Genomic DNA, 22946 nt, shown 5'->3' with positions numbered 1-22946 from the left:
ATTTTAGCTGCTGTGTGGAGAATGATTTGGAGAGGGTAGGAGTGGAAGAACAGAGATTGCTTCAGAGGTTATTTCAGAATTCCCGGGAAATTATAGTGGTTTGAGCCATAGCTGGAACACAGGCAGTGTTGGACTGAGATTTATATTAGACAATGAATTTTTACGATGGTTTCTCTGGCACCTAAAAAAGAGTTTTGTGGTTAGTCATTAAACAGTTTCCTGAATAACTGAATGAAGAACTTTGGTATAAGTAAGATAGAACCATTTTGGGATTAGTCCTGTGTGTGCTGGTGCCATTTATTAAGATGAGGAAGTTGGATGAGCCGGTGAGAAAGATCATCAGCAAAATTGTGGGCCTGTTAAGTTTGAGATGCCGTAACAAATGGGTGTGGTAAAGTGGCAGCTGGGTATATTATTAAGTAAACGTTAGGATAGGAGGCAATTGAAGCCAGGGGCTGATAGATGGTAAGATTCTGTTTAGCTTCCTGTATTAGCAGTGTCATGATTGAATTGTGTCCCCTCAAAATACCTGTCAACTTGGCTAGGTCATGATTCCCAGCATTGTGTGGTTGTCCACCATTTTGTCATCTGATGTGATTTCCCTATGTGTTGTAAATCCTATCTCTTTGATGTTGATGAGGTGGGATTAGCAGCAGTTATGTAAACTCAATCTACAAAATGAACCTACAATTTCAGCTGATCTTTTCTGAGATATAAAAGAGAGAAGCAAACAGGGATGCAGGGGACTTCATACCTCCAAGAAAGTAATGCCAGAAGAAGAGCATGTCCTTTGGACCTGGGCTCCTTGCACTGAGAAGCTCCTTGACGAGGGGAAGATTCATGATGAGGACCTTCCTCCAGAGCCGACAGAGACAGAAAGCCTTCCCCTGGAGCTGAAGTCCTGAATTTGGACTTGTAGCCTACTAGTCTGTGAGAGAATAAATTTCTCTTTGTTAAAGCCATCCACTTGTGGTATTTCTGTTATAGCAGCACTAGATAACAGAGACAGCGGTCATGAAAAACTTGATGATTGTTGCACTCTCTGTAAAGAAACCTGTGAGCTGGAAAGACAGAAATTGGTGGTCAGCAAACGGAAAGTTTGATATCATTTGAAAGTGGTACACTTTTGTACTTTTGTTGATGCTAACATTGAGGATATTTCCATGTTTCTTAGGCTGGGTTCTCTAGAGAAGCAAAACCAATGAAGTATAATATATATTTGTACGTATATGTATACGTATATGTGTATATATATATATCCCCACCCCAGTGCCATCCAGTATATATCCGTTGTTATCGTTGAGTTGATTCCGACTCATAGTGACCCCATAGGACAGAGTAGAACTGATCCAAAGGGTTTCCAGGGGGCAGCTGTTGGATTTGATCTTTTGGTTAGCAGCCAAGTTCTTAACCACTATGCAGCCAGGGTGTGTATTTGTGTGTGTGTGTGTATATATATATAGGTATATATATTTTTTTTTATATAGGAAGCCCTCGTGGCATAGTGGTTAAGAGCTATGGCTGCAAAAGTTCAGCAGTTAGAATCCACCAGATGCTCCTTGGAAACTCTATAGGGCAGTTCTACTCTTTCCTATAGAGTCATTATGAGTTGGAATCGACTTGACAGCAACAGGTTTGGGTTTTATATATATATATATATTTATTTATATATGTGTGTTTTTATATATGTATATTTATACATGTATGCACACATATACATATCTATTATGTACGTATGTGTGTATATAATATATATGTATGCATGTATATATATGTATGTGTATATGTTTATGTATATATAGGGAGAGAGAGCGAAAGATTTATATGGAGGGAATGTCTCATGCAGTTGTAGGGTCTGAAAAGCCCCAAGTCCGTGGGTCAGGCTAGAGACTTCACCTGACTCATATAACTGCAGGGGTTGACAAATCTAAGATCTGCAGGTAAAATGGTGGGGTGCTAGCCCAACAGCCCGAGTTTGGATGATGATGAGCTGAATGCAGGCTTCAGAGCAGAGCAAAAGCCAGTGAGTTTTGCCAGAAAGTCCATATATATTGGATGTAGGGCATAACCGGAAGAAAACTCCCTTTCAACTGATTGGCTGCTCATGACAGAGTTTCATCATGAAGGAGATGACATTATATCAGATCTCATCATGGAGGTGATTACATCATTACCTAACTGCCAAACTACATCATAACTGCCAAACCACGGAGAATCATGGCCTGGCCAGGCTGACATACAACCTTAACCAGAATGTTCTGTTATTAAGAACGTCAATAAGAGTGGCTGCAGGAAGAAATGCTGTGGGCCAGGAGCTAAAGCTTTCAGTGAATGAAGGGTAGCTGGGAGATCAGAAGATGGCAGGATTGAGGTGGAAATTCAATATTATCACCACCAGTTGCTGTCTAGTCAGTTCTGACTCATGGAGACTCTGTGCGTGTTCGAGTAGAACAGAGCTCCATAGGGTTTACAATGACTTATCTTTTTTGAAAGTCAATTGCCAGGATTTTCTTCTGAAGTACCACTGGATGGACTTGAACCTCCAAACTTTCAGTTAACAGCCAAGTATGTTAACTGTTTGCAGCACTCAAAGAAATGGGTAAGATAACTAAAATGGCTTGTGCTTCAACGGAGCAGAGTTTTGTAGGAAGGAAGTGATAAACTGGAAGCAGCCGGAGAGCAAGAAGGGTGACTACTCCATATTCTGCATACAATCTTCCTGAGATTAAGAGAACAAAACATCCAGAACTTGAAAGGGCTAAAGGAGAAATGGTGTTCTCAAAGGACATCCAGGTTAGACTTAAGGCGAGGAGGTATAGGGGTTGTTCAGAGAAGAGAGTGATGACTCAGGGGGAGCTTACTAATCTTACATTGGGGGTTCCAGAGGAACAGTGGAAGTGTGTGGGACTGTAAAGAGAATACCTTTATGCTTCTGCATAGTTAGGATTTTCTGAGTAAATTTTACTGAAATTTAGGACTTGGCCTAAAAGATAAGCCAGGAAGTTAAATTATGACTGATTATATAGTGACACACCATCCAGAGAGATTTAGCTCTCCCAGTGCATGTTTTTACATTTCAGGGGAGATGAAACCCAGGACTGTGAAGACAGCTCCTGGGTTGAAGGGCTAGATAGACTGATATTACCTTTCCCCTGGAGAATTTTTTTTTTTTTTTTTTAACATCTCAAAGGGTTATAACCCACGATCCAGTCTATTACCTTTCCAAAGAGACCATCTCAGGAGGGCAGGTGAGGAAGCTACCTCTCTTTTCTGTATAAATGCCCACATTTCTTTTCTTTTCAGTTCCTTTCCTACAATACAGACCCCCTCCCCCCTCTAGGTAGTATGACATCTAGCAGAAAAAGGAAGGGCGGTAAGTTGACTGAATTTTGGCAGTATATGGATGAGTTGTAATGATATAAAAATGATTGGGGTGTCTTGATATTCCAGAGGTGACTTAAGATACTTTTTGGCATTACTTAAGCAAGGGAAGATGGGTCTCTACATTTGGCCTGTTTCTATAAGGACAGAAGGAGTTTGAACACATATTTTAGAGGAGAAATTGGTAATGTGCTAATTGCGGAATTTTAGGAAGATAGGAGAATAAAAAAAATGACTTTAGATTTCTCTTTGTGTAGCTGAATGTCGTTCTTGTTAGGTGCCGTTGAGTTGGTTCCAACTCATAGCGACCCTATGCACAACAGAACGAAACACTGCCGGGTCCTGAGCTATCCTTACAGTTGTTGCTATGCTTGAGCTCATTGTTGCAGCCACTGTGGCAGTCCACCTCGTTGAGGGTCTTCCTCTTTTCCACTGAACCTGTACTCTGACAAACACGATGTCCTTCTCAGGGACTGATCCCTCCTGACAACATGTCCAAAGTATGTAAGACGCAGTCTCACCATCCTTGCTTCTAAGAAGCATTCTGGTTGTGCCTCTTTTAAGACAGATTTGTTTGTTCTTTTGGCAATCCATGGTATATTCAGTATTCTTCACCAACACCACAATTCGAAGGCATCAATTCTTCTTCGGTCTTCCTTATTCATTGTCCAGCTTTCACATGCATATGATGAGATCGAAAATACCACGACTTGGGTCAGGGCACACCTTAGTCTTCAAAGTGACATCTTTGCTCTTTAACACTTTAAAGAGGTTCTTTGCAGCAGATTCACCCAATGCAATGCGCCTTTTGATTTCTTGACTGCTGCTTCCATGGCTGTTGCTTATTGATCCAAGTAAAATGAAATCCTTGACAACTTCAATCGTTTCTCCATTTATCATAATGTTGCTCTTTGGCCCAGTTGTAAGGATTTTTGTTTTCTTTACCTTGAGGTGCAATCAATACTGAAGGCTGTGGTCTTTGATCTTCATTAGTAAGTGCTTCAAGTCCTCTTCACTTTCAGCAAGCAAGGTTGTGTCATCTGCATAACGCAGGTTGTTAATGAGTCTTCCTCCAATCCCGATGCCCTGTTCTTCTTCATATAGTCCAGCTTATCATCTTATTTGCTCAGCTTATGGATTAAATAGGTATGCTGAAAGAGTACAACCCTGAGGCACACCTTTCCTGACTTTAAACCAATCAGTACCCCCTAGTTCTGTCCAAACAACTGCCTCTTGATCTATGTAAAGGTTCCTCATGAGCACGATTAAGGGTTCTAGAATTCCCATTCTTCCCGATGTTATCCATAATTTGTTAGGATCCACACAGTCGAATGCCTTTGCATAGTCAATAAAACACAGGTAAACATCCTTCTGGTATTCTCTACTTTCAGCCAGGATCCATCTGACATCAGCGATGATATCCCTGGTTCCACTTCCTCTTCTGAAACTGGCCTGAATTTCTGGAAGTTCCCTGTCGATATTCTGCTGCAGCTGTTTTTGAATGATCTTCAGCAAAATTTTGCTTGTGTATGACGTTAATGATATTGTTCTACAATTTTCACATTCAGTTGGATCACCTTTCTTGGAAATAGTCATAAATATGGATCTCTTCCAGTCAGTTGGCCAGGAAGCTGTCTTCCATATTTCTTGGCATAGGAGAGTGAGTACCTCCAGCGCTGCATCTGTTTTGTTGAAATATCTCACTTGATATTCCATCAATTCCTGGAGCCTTGTTTTTCACCAATGCCTTCAGAGCAGCTTGGACTTCTTCCTTCAGTACCATCAGTTTCTGATCATATGCCACCTCTTGAAATCGTTGCACATTGACTAATTCTTTCTGGTATAATGACCCTGTGTATTCCTTCCGTCTTCTTTTGATGCTTCCTGCGTCCTTTAATATTTTCCCCATAGAACCCTTCAGTATTGCAACTCGAGGCTTGAATTTTTTCTTCAGTTCTTTCAGCTTGAGAAATGCCGATTGTGTTCTTCCCTTTTGGTTTTCCATCTCCAGCTCTTTGCACGTCATTATAATTCTTTGTCTTCTTGAAACGCCCTTTGAAATCTTCTGTTCAGTTCTTTTATTTCATCAATTCTTCCTTTTGCTTTAGCTGCTTGACGTTCAAAAGCAAGTTTCAGAGTCTCCTCTGACATCCATCTTGATGTTTTCTTTCTTTCCTGTCTTTTCAATGACCTCTTGCTTTCTTCATGCATGATGTCCTTGATGTCATTCCACAACTCGTCTGGTCTTTGGTCACTGGTGTTCCATGCGTCAAATCTATTCTTCAGATAGTCTCTAAATTCAGGTGGGATATACTCAAGGTCATATTTTGGCTCTCATGGACTTGTTCTGATTTTCTTCAGTTTCAGCTTGACCTTGTGCATGAACAATTGATGGTCTGTTCCAAAGTCGGCCCCTGGCTTTGTTCTGACTGATGATATTGAGCTTTTCCACAGATGATATTGAGCTTTTCCACAGATGATATTGAGCTTTTCCACAGATGTAGTCAATTTGATTTCTCTGTGTTCCATCTGGCGAGGTCCATGTGTATAGTCACCGTTTATGTTGGTGAAAGAAGGTATTTGCAATGAAGAAGTTGTTGGTCTTGCAAAATTCTATCATTCAATCTCTGGCATTGTTTCTATCACCAAGGCCATATTTTCCAATCACTGATCCTTCTTCTTTGTTTCCAACTTTTGCATTCCAATCACCAGTAATTATCAATGCATCTTGATTGCATGTTCAATCAATTTCAGACTGCAACAGCTGATAAAAATCTCCTATTTCTTCATCTTTGGCCCTAGTGGTAGGTTCATAAATTTGAATAATAGTCATGTTAACTGGTCTTCCTCGTAGGCATATGGATATTATCCTATCACTGACAGTGTTGTACTTCAGTATAGATCTTGAAACGTTCTTTTTGATGATGAATGCAACACCATTTTTCTTCAGGTTGTCATTCCCAGCATAGTCGACTATATGATTATCTGATTCAAAATGGCCAATACCAGTCCATTTCAGCTCATTAATGCCTAGGATATCAATGTTTATGCGTTCCATTTCATTTTTGAGAATTTCCAATTTTCCTAGATTCATACTTCATACATTCCAGTTCTGATTATTAATGGATGTTTGCAGCTGTTTCTTCTCATTTTGAGTTGCGCCACATCAGAAAATGAAGGTCCCGAAAGCTACACTCCATCCACATTATTAAGGTTGACTCTACTTTGAGGAGGCAGCTCTTCCTCAGTTATCTTTTGAGTGCCTTCCAACCTGTGAGGCTCATTTTCCAGCACTATATCAGACAATGTTCTGCTGGTATTCATAAGGTTTTCACTGGCTAATGCTTTTCAGAAGTAGACTGCCGGGTCCTTCTTCCTAGTCTGTCTTAGTCTGGAAGCTAAGCTGAAACCTGTCCTCCACGGGTGACCCTGCTGGTATCTACCAGTGGCATAGCTTCCAGTACCACAGCAACATGCAAGCACCCACAGTACGACAAACTGACAGACACGTGGGGGTGTGTAGCTGAATAAATAGTATTAATTGACAGAATATAGGTATAGGAACAGATTGAGGAAGAAACAATACTAAATTCAATATTTCCTATGTTAATTTTTTAACATTAGGCTTATTAAGGTACAACTTATATACACTAGAATTCATTTTTTTTAGAGTATAGTATTATTTTTGACAAATGCAAATAGTTATGTAACCACTACCAAAATCAAGCCATAGAATATATCCATCATTCCTCATTTTCTTTTGTTTTCCACTCCTTTTCCCCACTCCCAGAACCAGGAACACACGAATCCCTTTTTTTCCCTTATACTTTTGCCTTTCTGGAATGTCATATAAACAGAATCATACAGTATATAGCTTTTGTGCCCTGACTGCTCTCACTTAGTATAATCCATGTTGTTGCATGTATCAGCAACTTGTTCCTTTTTAATGCTGAGTAGTATTTCATTGTATGCTTATATCATAATTTGCTTATTCATTCACTGCTTCATGGAATTTTTCCCAGTTATTTGGTGATTATGGACAAACTTCTGTATATGTTTGTGAATGGGTCTCAATACAGAGGAGAAATCTGGGATGACTAAAAATTTAAGAGCTTTTGGCTTGTGGGGAGTAAATAAAATCTAGGAAGTATGTAGTAGAATGAGCTGAGTAAAGAGAAAGAAATCCTTAGAAAATGAGCATTGAAAAGGCAGCCAAGGAAGGGGAAGCCCTGAAAAGAGACAGAGAAAGAATGACAGGGAGGTTTAGTGTGTATCATAAAAATATTGGATCATAGAAACCCAGAGAGCAGAGTTATAAAAGGTCAACTAATGTTTTAAAAGAAAGAGATGCAATGAATGTTATATGAAGCAAAATCCAAGATAAAGTTAAGGAGAAAGACATACTGTTTCATAATGATGAGCTGAATTGAATAATCCCATCATTATTAAAGAAACTAATGTTAAAATAATTTAATACTGAGAATCAAAGACATCTTCAGGTTTAGACTATCGTCTCCAAATGAAATATTTTGCTTTTGGATTGGGATTCCATATTGTTGCTTGGATTCATTGTCATCTTGCTGAGACTTAGGTGCAATGGGACACAGTTGGACAACCCAGTCCAGGAGGCACAGCATCTACCAGAAAAACGGTCCCTTCCTGATAAGACTTTAACTCAGGTAGGCAAGTGATCCTGTGAAGAGGGATCAAGTCAGAAATGAGCAGTTACAAATGATGGTTTTAAGAAGACCGAATTCTTCCAACGATCAGGTGAGTGAGCTTAGAAGAAGATACTTGTCCAATTGAGCCTGTACTTTGAATTCAGCCTTATGAGAAACCCAAGCGGGAGATCCAGTTAAGCTGTGCCTGGCTTATTGACAGGCAGAAAGTGTGTGAAAATTGTGTGTTGTTTTAAGTTGGTAAATTTTGGGGTAATTTGTTATGCAGCAATAACTAACAGCAACAATAACTAATACACTTCTCAAGATCGTGTTCAATGAAATCAGCTTGGCAGTCTGAAATTGGCTATGGTGGGAGTATTTTTACGCTTAAAATTGGTAAATTATAAGTCAGGGCTTCCTTTGCTCACTCTACACATATTTTTTCTAGATTTTACTTACTCACCATAAGCTGACAGCCCTTAAAGTTTTAAGCATCTCGTAACGCTCCTCTAAGTTGAGACCTATTCATGTATGCTTATAGCAGTTTATTCAAATAGCACCTCCCCAAAAAAACCCAGAAAAATCCAAGTACTTATCAAGCAGTGACTGAATAAACAAATTGTGATATAGGCATTTGAGGGTTATAAAACCTCTTTCCTTTACTATGAGTGTTGTTGTTAGGTGCCATCGAGTTCAAGGAGAGGCGTTTTAAACACTTATCAATGCAACACTGCATACAAGATTCAGGATTTAGTAGGGTTTCCTTAGATAGGGAAATATGGGAACAAAAGTTCAAGAATGATGTTATATGTCTGGGAAGGAAGAAAAATAGGTATTTGGGCAACAAGCAGAGTGCCAAGAATAGAGCTTAACAGAGAACTGAAGATTTCTTATACACTCCGTGCCCAGAGCCAGATAGGGTCTCTTCTGGTAGGTGTGCATGGCTCAAGTAGAAAAGTACGGTTGTAGGTGCTCAGACATTATTATGTGGAGCATGAACTGGTGAAGAATGTGATATTGATTCTGCTTTATTTTTCAACAAACAGAATTATTACTATAAACCCACTGCCGTCGAGTCAATTCCAACTCATAGTGACCCTATAGGACAGAGTAGAACTGCCCCCATAGAGTTTTCAAGGAGCACCTGGCAGATCCGAACTGCAAACCTCTTGGTTAACAGCCATAGCACTTAACCACTACACCACCACGGTTTCCATTATTACTATCAGATCATCATTTTAAAAACAGAGCTGATTCACAGCATTATTACTGAATGTAAAATTTCAATTACTACTCAAATATAAAATAATAGTGAAACTGATGGAAAACTGTTCCAACCAGAAGTATTTAAAATATTAGAGGGTTAGTTCATATTAAAACAATAAAAAGCAATAAATATATTTCCTTAATGAAATTAGCAGTTGAGATTGGTCTAATAGTAAATAACCATGCTATATTAATTTACAATTGCTTTTCTTTAATGTGGGATATCCTATTTTAAATTTATATGTACTGGTGTAGTGGTTAAGTGCTATGGCTGCTAACCAAGAGGTCAGCAGTTCAAATCCGCCAGGCGCTCCTTGGAAACTCTCTGGGGCAGTTGTACTCTGTCCTATAGGGTTGCTATGAGTCGGAATCGACTCAAAGGCAGTGTTTTTTTTTTTTTTTATTAATAATAATTGTGAAATAAACTTGACACAGCTTGCTATCTCTGTATTAAAATTAGAGAAAAGTATTTTCTTTCTTTGTAATTTTGTTTATTAATTAAAAATTTTTTTTTTTTTTTAATATATTTCGCAGTCATCCCCTGGCTTGTTCTGACTGATGATATAGAGATTCTCCTCGTCTCTTTCCACAGATGTAATTGTTTTGATTCCTGTGTGTCACATTTAGCAAGGTCAAAGTTTTTTTTTTTTTTTAAGTATATATACACCCCTGACGTTGTTGAAAAATGATATTTCCAATGAATAAGCTGTTGGTCTTGCAAACTTCTATTGTGCGATCTCCTTGCATTGTTTTATCACTAAGGCCATATTTTCCACCTACTAATCTTTCTTTTTTGTTTCCATCTTTTGCATTCCAATCACCAGTAATAATCAATGCATCCTGATTGCATGTTTGAACAGTTCCAGACTACAGAAGTTGGTAAAAATCTTCAACTTTGGCCATAGTAGTTGGTGCTTAAATTTGAATGGTAGTCGTATTAACTGGTCTTCTTCGTAGATGTATGGATATTACTCCAACACTGACAACATTGTACTTCAGGATAGATCTTGAAATGTTCCTTTTGGCAATGAATAAGACACCTTTTCTCTTTAGTTTTTCATTCCTGGCATAGTAAACCATATGATTGTCTGATTGAAAATGTCAATACCAGAACATTTCAGCTCACTAATGCCTAGGATATCAATCTTCAAGCATTCCATTTCATTTTTGACTAATTCCAATTTTTCTAGATTCCTACTTCCTACATTCCACATTCAAATTGTTAATGGATGTTTTCAGTTATTTCTTCTCATTTTGAGTAATGCCACGTCAGCAAATGAAGGTTCCAAAAGCTTTACTCCATCCACCTCGTTAAGGTTGCCTCTACCTTGAGGAGGGAGGAAGCAGCTCTTCCCCAGCTGTATTTTGAACGCCTTGCAACCGGAGGGACTCATCTTCTGGCACTATATCAGAGAATGCTCTGCAGCTCATCATAAGGTTTTCACTGGCCAATTTTTTCAGAAGTAGATCACCAGGTCATTATTTCCAGTCTCTCTTAGCCTGGAAGCTCCACTGAAACCTGACAACCATGGGTGACCCTCCTGGCATTTGAAATACCTATGGCATAGCTTCCAGTATCACAGCAACCCACAAACCACCACAGTATGATGAACTGAAAGATAAGTCCATAAGAGCCAAAGTTGGACTTTGAGTATACCCAACCTGAATTTAAAGACCATCTCAAGAATAGATTTGACAATTGAACAGTAATGACTGAAGACCAGATGAAATTGTGGGATGGCATTAAGGACATCATACATGAACAAAGCAAAAGGTCATTAAAAAGACAGGAAGGAAAGAGAGACCAAAATGGATGTCAGAAAAGACTCTGAAACTTACTCTAATAGTAAAAAGCGAATGGAAGAAATCATGGAGTAAAAGAACTGAACAGAAGATTTCAAAGGGCAGCTCGGGAAGACAAATTAAGTAATAAAATGAACTGTGAAATCACCTGGAGTTAGAAAACCATAAGGGAAGAACACGCTCGGCATTTCTCAAGCTGAAAGGAATGAAGAAAAATTCAAGCTTTAGTTGCAGTATTAAAGGATTCTATGAGCAAAAAAATTGAATGATGCAGGAAGGATCAAAAGAAGATGGAAGGAATATGCAGAGTAAATGTACCGAAAAGAATTGGTCAATGTTCAATCCTTTCAGGAGGGAGCATATGATCAAGAATCAATGGTATTGAAGGAAGAGGTACAAGCCGCACTGAAGGTACTGACAAAAAACAATTGTTGTAAAACCAGCTGAGATGTTTCAACAAATGGATGCAGTGTTGAAGGTGCTCACTCATCTATGTCAAGAAATTTGGAAGACAGCTATCTGGCCAACTGACTGGAAGATATCCATATTTGTGCCCATTCTAAAGAAAGGTGATCCAACAGAATGCAGAAATCATCAAACAATATCATTAGTACCACACACCAGTACTATCTTGCTGAAGATCATTCAAAAATGGTTGCAGCAGTACATTGAGAGGGAACAGCCAGAAATTCATACCAGAATCAAAAGAGGATATGGAATGAAGGATATCACTACTAATGTCAGATGGATCTTGGCTGAAAGCAGAGAATACCAGAAAGATGTTTACTTGTATTTTATTGTGTATGCAAAGGCACTTGGCTATGTGGATCATAAAAAATTACAGATGACATTGAAAATAATGGGAATTCTAGAACACTTAATTGTGCTCATGAGAAACTACATAGACCAAGAGGCAGTCGTTTGAACAGAACAAGAGGATACTTTGTGGTTTAAAGTCAGAAAAGTTGTGTTAGGGTTGTATCCTTTTACCATACCTATTCAATCTGTAGGCTGAGCAAATAATCCAAGAAGCTGGACTATGTGAAGAAAAATGGGACATCAGGATTGGAGGAAGACTGATTAACAATCTGTGATATGCCAATGATACAACCTTGCTTGCTGAAAGTGATGAGGACTTGAATCACTTACTGATGAAGGTCAAAGACAATAGCCTTCAGTATGGATTACACCTCAAGATAAAACAAAAATCCTCACAATTGGACCATGAAACAGCATCATGATAAACAGAGAAAAGATTGAAGTTGTCAAGGACTTCATTTTGCTTGTATACGCAATCAATGCCCAAGGACGAAGCAGTCAAGAAATCAAAGAATATTACATTGGGGATATATCTGCTGCAAAAAACCTCTTTAAAGTGTTAAAAAGCAAATACGTCACTTCGGAGACTAAGGTGTGCTTCACCAAACCACTGTATTTTCAATCACCTCATATGTATGTGAAAGTTGGATGATGAATAAGGAAGACAGAAGAAGACTTGATGTCTGTGAATTATGGTGTTGTTGAAGAATGCTGAGAATACCACGGACTGCCACGAGAATGAACAAATTTACCTTGGAAGAAATACAGCCAGAATGCTTCTTAGAAGGGAGGATGGAGAGACTTCCTCTCATGTACTTTGGATATGTTATCAGGAGGAATCAGTTTCTGGAGAAAATATCATGCTTGGTAAAGTAGAGGGTCAGCGAAAAAGAGAAAGACCCTTAATGAGATGGATTGACACAGTGGCTGCAACGATGGGCTCAAGTAAGGCAATGATTATGAGGATGAAGCAGGGCCAGACAGTGTTTCATTCTGTTGTACACAGAGTCACCATGAGTTGGAACTGACTTGAAGTCACCTCACAACATAGTAACAACAAAGCCTATTAGACCGTGCTGTTGCTACTGCTCTGCATACCTTATAAAACTTTTGGTTTAATTTCTATGGGCAAATAAAAAAAAAATTAAGGCTATCAAGGAAATTTATGCAAAAATCATCTTTGTCCAGTGTTCTCAATATTTTAGAAAATGGTATCTTTACAATATGAATTTTAAAGCACTGTTCCATGATTCTTCTGTTGACGTACACATTCTGGAGCATCCGTCAGTTTTAAAGTTCATTTCTGAGAATATTTGAATTAAGTACTTTGAACTGACACTTTTCATAGATTGATACTTGGATTTAATGGCTCCAGGGATTTAATTAACATGTTGTCTCTTCTTTCCTCCCGGTCACTGATAAAGCTGCTAAAAGTGCCTAACTGGACCTTACATCAATCCCAGTGACACACAGACTCCTACAATCAACTCGATAAATTATTTGTCACGCTCTTTAATCTCTTTTCAAACAGCTTTCAATTCACCTGTCAGTGTTGTCATGTAAACTAATTCTTATTATTCAAGTATTATTTCTTGAGACACCCTGTCAAAATATGCCCCTAAAATTAAATTTACTCTGCATTAAATATTGCTGCCCAAAATAATTAAAATAATTAATATAGTCACATAAAAATATAAACTTTATCTACTTACAAAGATTTTATGTTTCTAGGTATCCTAATCTTGTAATTTAAGTTGTACAAACAACTTTCACAAATATTATTAATACCATTTTGTGTATAGTACAATTCAAGATGAAGTAACTTACTAAAAATATGATTACGATAGGCAGCAACCATGATATAAATACAGACATACTCAGTTAGACACATGATCTAATGGGTTGGCTTTAGAGGAAGGAGGAAATTTTCAATTTTCTAGGCGGTGCAAGAGTTAAGTGCTCAGCTGTTGACTGAAAACTGGAGGTTTGAACCCATCAACCTCTCCACAGGAAAAAATACCTGGCCCTCTATTCCGGTAAAGATTTCAGTCTAGGAAACCCTACGGGGCAGTTCTACTCTGTTCCACGTTGTTGTTGTTAGGTGTTGTCAAGTTGATTCCAACTCGTAGCAACCCCATTGTGTTCTATACGACCGCTGTGAGTCGAAGCCAACTCAACAGCGTCTAACAACAACAACATTAAGTTTTTAGAAAGCAATTAAGAAACCAAAGAATCACTTGAAGAATACGTTCTAGGTAATAACTCTCTTGAAGACTGGTCATCTGCAAGATATTGTATTTTTCAAATACTTTATTGTATTTTCCCAGAATCCTCCTAGGTAATATCTGAGTAGGTGAAAGTAAGAAATGTGGGAAGATATATTGGATGAGTATTAAAAACTGACTTAGAATTACATTTTTGAAGAAAATAGGTAATAATGTTTTTCTTTTGTTGGCAGAATAAAATTGACATTAATTTCCAATAGAAATTCACTGGTTTTTAAGAATTTATATAGTGCCATCTATCTGCCACGACTTTGAGCTTACTTATGCTACCATTTTATGAATAATGGTATTTTATTTCAGAGACATATTTTACCAGATTGACTATATAGCCAAGCATTAGTCTCCATTAAGCTTTATTATCGGTTTTTAGATTTTATATTTCCTATGCTTTTAAAATGCATTCTTGGTTTTTTTCCAAAAATTAACACTATTTTAAAACCACGATCTTTGCCAAAGCTAGAAAATTTACAATAAAAGTGCATAGCCACTGCTGTTATCAAATATATTTCCAGCTAGTCAGTCTAAATGCAGATCTTTATTATATTGACAAATATGCTAATCACATCCTAAAATAGATTTGAAACTCATGCCTTTGAAATTGTCTTTCCGAGATTTTGTGGTAGCTCATTTTGCTGTGGGTTAGTAATCACGTAACCATCAAAAAATCAAAATATTAAATAATTATAGTATGTTGGTTGATGAAATGGAAGCTGCCATACCCAAGTGGGAAAGGAAAAAAAAAAAAAAAAACGCTAGTAATGGAGTCAGAGAAGCAAGACTTTTAGACTTTTATTGTCAAATAATATACTGCAAGCCCAGGTATTGGTTAGCCCAAACAAGAAAATGTTTACGATTCCATAGGAAAATTTCTTTATGTATTTCAAGATACCTTTTCAGGAACTAGGGGAGAGAATGACACTAATGAAGTGCATACTGATTGACTGAAATATTCTCACTCTGTGAACCTGACCAATCGCATCGAGTTTTGTCTCATCATCCAGTCCCTAGCAGAGAAAATTGTCAATAATCAGAGAAAATTGATGCTTTTTGGACACTTGGAGCAACATAGGTCAGGGTGCCCTTCAAAAACACGCTAACAAGATGATCCAGGGAAGGCGCAGCCAATTTGGCTGTAAGGTGTCATTTGATCATTGTTAAAGCTTTCGAAAGACTCAAAAACTAGACAAAGGATTGTCTCATGATGATTATAGGCTGGGAATTAACTTTGACTGTCATCCTTTTCACGGTTTTCCTGTATTTCTCTGTCAGTAAATATGGAACAAACAATCCTACACATTTATAGTTACATTAAAAATTGGTATTTTTTACCCTTTTCTTTAAATCAATATTAAACAGCAATAGATAGAATGCTCTTTCATACATCTCTGTTATATTATTCTCAGGCACAGTATAGGGCTGCACTCATAACTCCATCACAGAGGGAAAGTAGACATGGTTCAAATCCTTGTGCAAACCCACATGATTTGGGAAAAGTCTCTAAGTCTCAGTTTTCTTATATGTAGATTAGAGGTAACAGTACATACCTCATGGGATTTGTGTACATATTCAAAGAATGACCCTGAACACTTGGCTCATCTAAACTCACTCAATTAAGAACATACCTCTCATTCTTGACTGTGTTATCAATTTTTCTGCCCACAATTTTACATTCTAAGAAGTTGGCAAAGAAGCCTAAGCATGATGGTCTCACCTCTGAGTACTCAACACCTTAACACATAGTAAAAATACGTAGGAATAAAAGCACACACAGAAACATTAAAACATACAGAGATGAGATCAGGTTGACAACAGCAACTTGAAAGATTAGATAGGAAACTTAGGGGGCAGTGAGTGTATGTTAATAGTAGAAGAACAGTGCAGAAAGGGAAGGTGAGAATGATTGCTCAACTCATAGAATGTAATCAATGTCACTGAACTGTACAGGTAGAAATTGTGTAAGTGGTATATATTCTGTAGTGTATAGTCTCAACAACAACAACAAAATTATTTTTATAAAAACAACAAAAACATAGATGGCCTCGAAATTAGCACTTTATTTTTTGATACTAAGCAGGTAACCAGTCGCCACTAGTGGATTTGAACGCATGGTGACCCCACATGTGTCAGAGTAGAACTGTGCCCCATGGGGTTTTCAATGGCTGATTTTTCAGAAGTAGATCACCAGGCCTTTCTTCTAAGACACCTCTGGGTGAACTTGAACCTCCAGGCTTTTGGTTAGTAGCTAAGTATGTTAGCCATTTGCACTACCTGGGGTGCACCTAGTTTAGACCTAGGCTGGAATACAGGCAATTCTTTGATATCCCTGTGTAGATCTTCCTTTACGTAGAAGTTAGCTCTGTAATCTTAATAAGCATAGTTTCTTCATCTTGTTTCATAACACCTTATGGCTTGAATGTATAAACAGAATTATAAAGCGTATCTGAAGTGTGAGTTATAGTTGAAATCCATTTGTGACATGTGTTATAAGCGCTAGGGAAGTGAGAGTCATGTGACCTGCTCGGAAGACATCATATTTCATCTCTGGTATGACATTTAGGGTTTTTTTTTTTTTTTTTCAGCTGCTGAGAAAGTAACACATAACTTGTGGCACGCCTCTCACTTCAGTAATCAACAAGCATGCAACAGTACCGCTGCCTGAATAACACCAGACGCATCCGTATCATCGGGGTGTTATCTTGCTGTGCTATAAAATTCGCTGACTAAAATACTCTTGAATCAGGTTGTGTCTAACTCAACAAGTATTCACATTCAACAACTACTATTAACGTTTCAAATTACACTATTATGCTGTTAAGCAATACAATCTAGGTAAAGCTGTTATTGAGAAAAACAGCCATGACAAAAACACACCACCATAGCATTGTTCCATGGAGAATAATCTCATTATATAATATTGCCCATACTGTAATTTTATTTTTATTGTGCTTTAAGTGAGAGTTTACAATTCAAGTCAGTCTCTCATACAAAAAGTTATACACGTATTGATATGTGACCCTAGTTGCTCTCCCTATAATGTGACAGTACACTTCTTCTCTCCACCCTGTATTTCCCGTGTCCATTCAACCAGCTCCTGTCCCCTCTGCCTTCTCATCTTGCCTCCAGACAGGAGCTACCCACAGAGTCTCATGCGTCTACTTGAGCTAAGAGACACACTCCTCACCAGTATCATTTTATGTCTTATAGTCCAGTCTAATCCTTGTCTGAAAGTTGGCTTTGGAAATAGCTTTAGTTTTGGGCTAAAAGAGAGTCCAGGGGCCATGTCTTCTGGGGTCCCTCCAGTCTCACTCAAACTGCTAAATCTCATCTTTTTACTAAAATTTTAGTTCCATACCCCACTTTTCTCCTGCTCCATCAGGGACTCTCTGTTGCGTTCCCTGTCAGGGTGGTCATTGTTGTATCAGTACCAGAATGTTTTGACTACCATGGCAGTATAGTAGGTTCTAAGCTGGTTCTAAAATCAGGTAGTGTGAGGCCTCCCACTTTGTTCTTCAGTAACAATTTACTTATCCGGGGCCTCTTCCCTTTCCATATGAAGTTGATATGTTTCTCCACCTCATTAGAAAATGCCATTGGAATTTGGATCAGGTTTGCATTGTATCTACAGATGGCTTTGGGTAGAATAGACATTTTCAGTGTTGAGTCTTCCTATCCATGAGCAAGGTATGTTTTTCCACTTATGCAGGTCTCTTTTGGTTTCTTGCAGTACTGTCTTGTAGTTTTCTTTGTACAGGTCTTTTACTTCTCTGGTTAGATTTATTCTGAAGTATTTTATCTTCTTGGGGTCTATTGTAAGTGTCCTCTTCGACGTTCTCTCTGTTGGTATAGAGGAATCCAACTGTATGTTTACCTTGTATTCTGATGCTTTCCTGAACTCTTCTATTAGTTGTAGTAGTTTTCTTGTGGATTCTTTAGGTTTTTTTCATTTGCAAACAGAGATACTTTTACTTCTTCCTTACCAATTTGGATGCCCTTTATTTCTTTTTCTAGCCTAATTGCTTTGGCTAGGACCTCCAGCAAAATGTTGTATGAGAGTGGTGATAGTGGACATCGCTGTCTGGTTCCTGCTTTTAGGGGGAATGCTTTCAGACTCTCCCTTAGGATGATGTTAGCTGTTGGCTTTGTATAAATGCCCTTTATTATGTTGAGAAATTTCCCTTCAATTCTTATTTTGCTAAGAGTTTTTATCATGAAAGGGTGTTGGACTTTGTCAAATGCCTTTTCTATCAAATGATAAGATCATGTGTGGTTCTTGTCTTTTGTTTTATTTATGTGATTGATTACATTGATCGTTTTTCTAATGTTGAACCATTCCTGCCTACCTGGTATGAATCCACTTGGTCATGATGAATTATTTTTTTGACATGTTGTTGAATTTTATTGGCTAGAATTTTGTTGAGGATTTTTGCATCTAAGTTCATGAGGGTACTGGTCTGTAATTTTCTTTTTTTTTTTTTTTTTGTGGTACCTGGTTTTGATATCAGGGTTATGCCGGCTTCATAGAATGAGTTTGGGAGTATTCCATCCTTTTCTATGTTCTGAAATACCTTTAGTAGTGGTGGGTTTAACTCTTCTCTGAAAGTTTGGTAGAATTCTCCAGTGAAGCCTTCAGGACCAGGGCTTTTTTTGTTGTTGGGAATTTTTAAATTGCCTTTTCAATCTCCTCTTTTTTTTTTTAATAGGTTTACTTGGTTGCTCTACCACTGTTTGTGATAGTTTAGGTAGGGAGTGTGTTTCTAGAAATTTGTCCATTTCTTCTAGGTTTTCAAATTTGTTAGAGTACAATTTTTCATAGTATTATGTTATGATTCTTTTAATTTCAGTTGGGTCTGTTGTAATATCACCCATCTCATTCCTTATTCAGTTTATTTGCTTCCTCTTCCATTTTTCATCAGTTTGGTCAATGGTTTATCTATTTTGTTAATATTTTCAAAAAACTGGCTTTTGGTCTTATTAACTCTTTCAATTGTTTTTCTATTCCCTATTTTATTTAATACTTGTCTAATTTTTATTATTTGCTTTGTTCTCTTCCAAATAATAAAAATTAATGCTCTCTTTCTATTTGTTTGAGTTGTAGTGTTAATGCTTTGATTTTGGCCCTTTCTTCTTTTTGGATGAGTGCATTTGTTGCTATAAATTGACCTCTGAGCACTGCTTTTGCTGTGTCCCAAAGGTTCTGGTAGGATATGTTTTCATTCTCATTTGATTCTGTGAAATTCTTTATTCTGTCCTTAATTTCTTCTACAACCCAGTAGTTTTTGTGCAAGGTGTTGTTCAGTTTTCATGTGTTTGATTTTTTTCTTTGCTTTTTCTGTTATTGATTTCTACTTTTATGGCTTTATGACCAGAAAAGATACTTTGTAATATTTTGATGCTTTGGATTCTGTTAAGGCTTGTTTTATGGTCTAATATATGGTCTATTCTGGAGAAAGTTCCATGTGCATTGGAAAAGAAAGTGTACTTGGCTACTGTTGGGTGAAGTGTTCTGTATATGTCTGTGAGGTCAAGCTGGTTGATTGTGGCCTTTAGATCTTCTGTCTTTATTGAGCTTCTTTAGGGAATGTTCTGTCCTTCACCAAAAGTGGTGTGTTGAAGTCTCTTACTGTTACTGTGGAGCTATCTCTCTTTTCAATGCTGTTAGAGTTTGTCTTATGTATTTTGGAGCCCTGTCATTGGGTGCAAAAATATTTATTATGGTTATGTCCTCCTGGTGTATGTGTAGTGACCCTTTAATCATTATATAGTGTCATTCCTTATCCTTTGTGGCAGATTTTAGTTAAAAGTCTATTTTATTAGAAATTACTATTGCAGACTTCCAGCCAACATGGTGCCATTAGCAGAAGTACCACATCATCCCTCCACAGCAAAGACCCAGAAAAGCAAGCAAAACAGAGACAAACGTCTGTCCTGGAACCTGAAGTGTCAAATGAAGAGATAAAGAACTCAGCCAAGCACTGAATGGAATAAGAAACTGACAGAGAACAGAGAGTGAGGAGCGATACATATGGAAGTCCCCTATCAGCTAACACAGCATGGATTTGTCACCTTGGACTCCTGTAAGAAATCCACAGACAGGGAGCATGGAAAAGCAGCTTCAGGAAGCTCCGAACAGGAGACAGGGTACCTGGCAACCAGAGATACATGGTATTCCACCCTCCATCCTCTCCTCGCTGCTCTACCTCAGCGCTTCCTGGCTGGCAGTGGTGGCTCGGCTGGCTGGGAGGTACAGAGTTTGTGCCACTTGGATTCATCCAACCCACATTGGAGACCAGAGGACAGGGAATACAGGAAAGCAGCTTCACGAAGTTCCAAGCAGGGGAGAGAGCTCAGTAACTAATGATATATGCTTTCCTAACACCCATCCTTCTTCTCTCCCACCCCTCGGCCTCCTCTCTTTCCTGCCAGCTGCAGTCTCTTGGCCAGGAGGCAACTGCTTCAGTCCCGGGCCACTTGGGTTCACCCCGCCCACATTGGCCAGCTCCCTGAGTGCCATTTGTCTGTTGCCAATGTTGCTTTTTTCCATTTCTTTTGGTTTCTTCCGTGTCTCCCACCACCTCACCCTCCTTTCTCTTGAACACCTGTTCTCTGAGTGCTATCTTTACATCCTCTTGAAATGCTGTGAAGTACCACTCGATTAGGGAACCACTCCCCCAGCCCGTGACACCATGCTGGTGGGATCCCTGGGAATTTTTTTTTTTTTTTTGCTTTGTTTTGTTTTGCTTTGTTCTGTTCATTTGTTTGTTTTCTTTTTCTGTTCATGGCTTGGAAGCCACTGCTAGCTGGGCTGCACTGCACAGCTTAGAAGGCATTCCCCCAATTTGCACAGCTTCACAGGTGGGATCCCTGAGGGCATTTCTTTTTTCTTTCTCTCTTTTTTCCTTTCTGTCTTTCTTAATTTCTCAGTTCTCGTCTCTCTATACTTACTTCTTTTCCTGTCTCCTGAATACGTCGCTCTGTGTGACATCTATACCCCCTCTACCCAGGCTATATTGAGCAGCCTGGGAGCCATGTCCCCAGTTTTTGCAGCTGCACCAGTGGGACCCCTGGAGGCTTTTTGTTTCTTTCTTTTTTATTCTTCCAAAATTTTAATAATTTTTTCCCTTTTTTTTGTTTTTTGTTTTTCTCCATTTCTTGGTATCTCATCTCTTCATTCCAACAGCAAGATCCTTTAGAACTCTTTTTGTTTGTTTGTTTGTTTTTGGCACCTGTTTATCTCTCCTCTCCCTCCTCTTTCCACACCCTTAGCAGCTCCACACATCACAATCTCCCACCTTCTTCTGGCCTGCCTGCACCATGAACTGAACATCGCACCCCTGGGCAGCACAGGCATGGCCTACTCAAACTTGCCCAGCACTGATTCTAGCCCAGCCTGTCGCCCCTAGTATGTGCCACAAACAACCCATCCCAGCACACCCCTTCTGCAGGACCTGCCTTGCTGCACCATAGCTGAGTGACTGGCCCTACCCATTGGACAAGAAGGTGAAAAGTATCATGACCACAGATGAGTAAACAACAAAGAACACTCAGCCTGCCTGCTCAGACATAACCAAATTAAAAAAAAAAAAAAAACTATGATGAAACAAACAGATCTACAATAAATGAATGAAGAAAATAACTACTGAATGTCCCAAAGACAGCAGACAATATCAAACCATATTAAAAAAAAAAAAAAGACAGGATGGTGCCAGTAGGCATCCAAAATAAAACATCAGATGACTTTCCAGTAGAAGAAGAGACACTAGAACTACCTGATAGGGAATTCAAATTTCTAATAGAGCTACCCAAGAGTTAAAGGAAAAAGCAGACAAATGTGAGGAAAAATAGACAAATTCATGGAAAACACAGACAAAAAAAAAAAGGAAGAATACAGGAAAGTAATACAGGAACAAAATGCCAAAATAAATTCACAACTAGAAATCATACAAAACCAACAATTAGAAATTCAAAAGATAAACAATGAGACTTCAGAAATGGACAGTGTCATAGAAGGGTTGAGGAGCAGGTTTGAAATGATGGAAGACAGGATCAGCAAAACTGAAGACAAACACTTGGATGAATTCTGTTTGAAGAAAAATCAGAAAAAAGAACAAAGAAAAATGTAGAGACCCTGACAGTGATGTGGGTTACCATCAAAAGCAAACATTTGAGAATGATTAGAGTTCCAGAACAAGGGGAGAAAATGGAAAACCCAGAGAGGATCACTTAAGAATTGCTGACAGGAAATTTCCCTAATATTATGAAAGATGAAAAGCTGACCATCCAAGAGGCTCAATGAACCCCATATAGGTTAGACCCCAAAAGAAAATCACCAAAGCATGTCATAATCACAGGCTAAAATCAAAGACAAAGAAAAAATCTTGCGAGCAGCTCAAGAAAAACAAAATTCACCTACAGAAGAGAAAGAATAAGACTAAGCTCTGATTATTCAGCAGAAACCATGCAAGAAGACAATGAATGGGACAACATATATAAAAGCTTGAAAGAAAAAAAAAATTGCCAACCAAGAATAATATATCCTGCAAAACATTCATTCAGATATGATGGTGAAATTAGGACATTTCATTCAAATATGATGGTGAAATTTAGACAGAAATTAAGGGAATATGTAAAAACCAAGCCAAACTTACAAGAATTATTAAAGGAGGTCCTTCAGTCTGAGAACAAACATCAGACCACAACCTGAACCTAGGATGCATGATTGTACTAGCCAGAT

Source organism: Elephas maximus, chromosome 14, assembly GCF_024166365.1.
Source record: "Elephas maximus indicus isolate mEleMax1 chromosome 14, mEleMax1 primary haplotype, whole genome shotgun sequence".
Classification (NCBI taxonomy): Eukaryota; Metazoa; Chordata; class Mammalia; order Proboscidea; family Elephantidae; genus Elephas; species Elephas maximus.
The sequence above is the reverse complement of the archived record's forward strand: the minus strand, read 5'-3'. Positions refer to the sequence as shown.